We start from the raw sequence: 1,072 nt of genomic DNA on the forward strand, positions 1-1,072 counted from the left end.
CCTGCCCTTGCCCAAGACATGCCAGCGCCTCTGGAAAGCAAATCTGCAACCAACTTTCCGTTGCGCCGCTGCCTTGCGGAGGGGTGAGATCTGATCTGAGCATCCCGTGTCTTCAGCTCCTAAAGTTACCAGCGCTGGATGCCAGCATTGGCATTTAGATACTCCAGGTTGCCCAGGCAGGTGCCCACCACCATGCCGCTGAGTCTAGAGGGGCAGTGGCCCGTGACCTGGATCCAGCCCGTGGAGAGTGGGGAGGACTGGCAGCTTGGGGGATTGGGGACTGCAGACAGGGGGTCCTCGGGGTCCTTCTGCCTGCTGTTCACCCTGGCACGTTCCTCCGCCTCTTGCCTCCATGCCCGTGCTGATGCTACAGCCCTACCTGCTCTCTGTGTTTGCCACTAAAAGTGTCCCGTTAGCATAGCCGTTGGCCGCAGGCGCCTGCGGGGCAGATGCAGGGGTGGGGTGCAGCCATGCACTCGCCCCCCCTTTGACTCCTGCTTCATCCAAACTTTCAAACCAATTGCCTGGGAGAAGCAGTGGCCTTTCTAATCACAGGCAGCTCTGAGGGCTTCAGTTGTTAACATCTCTGCTGACACCCCCTCTCCTTTTTAATAGTCTGAATTTTCCACTATTCAAATTCACTATTGCACTATCCTCTGCAATGCTGCTGTCTGCCAGCCATTTCTGTCCCTCCTATCCCACAGCCCTGCTTTGAGCTGCAGCTAAAACCCTTCGCTCAGGTGTGGTCCTGCTAACGGAGGTGTAGAAATGCCTGGCGCTGAAGTACTGGAGGCTCTGGCAAGACACCCAGGAAGGCCAGCTTTATATTTGACGACTCTAAATATGAGACGTACATTTAACAATAATGATGGCAGGAGTTACAAAACTATGATTTTTGACTATTTTGGGCTCAGTTTGGGTTTTTAAATCTAATATAGCATCTATATGATTTAATATAGTGTATCATGGATGAATGTATTGGCACTGGATATTCTGTATGCCTCAAAGAGAAGAGATCTGCGGAAGACCACGGTTGCCAGCGTCCTGTTTGGATATGTATGGGACCTAGGGA

Source organism: Alligator sinensis, unplaced genomic scaffold (assembly GCF_000455745.1).
Source record: "Alligator sinensis unplaced genomic scaffold, ASM45574v1 scaffold1298_1, whole genome shotgun sequence".
Classification (NCBI taxonomy): Eukaryota; Metazoa; Chordata; order Crocodylia; family Alligatoridae; genus Alligator; species Alligator sinensis.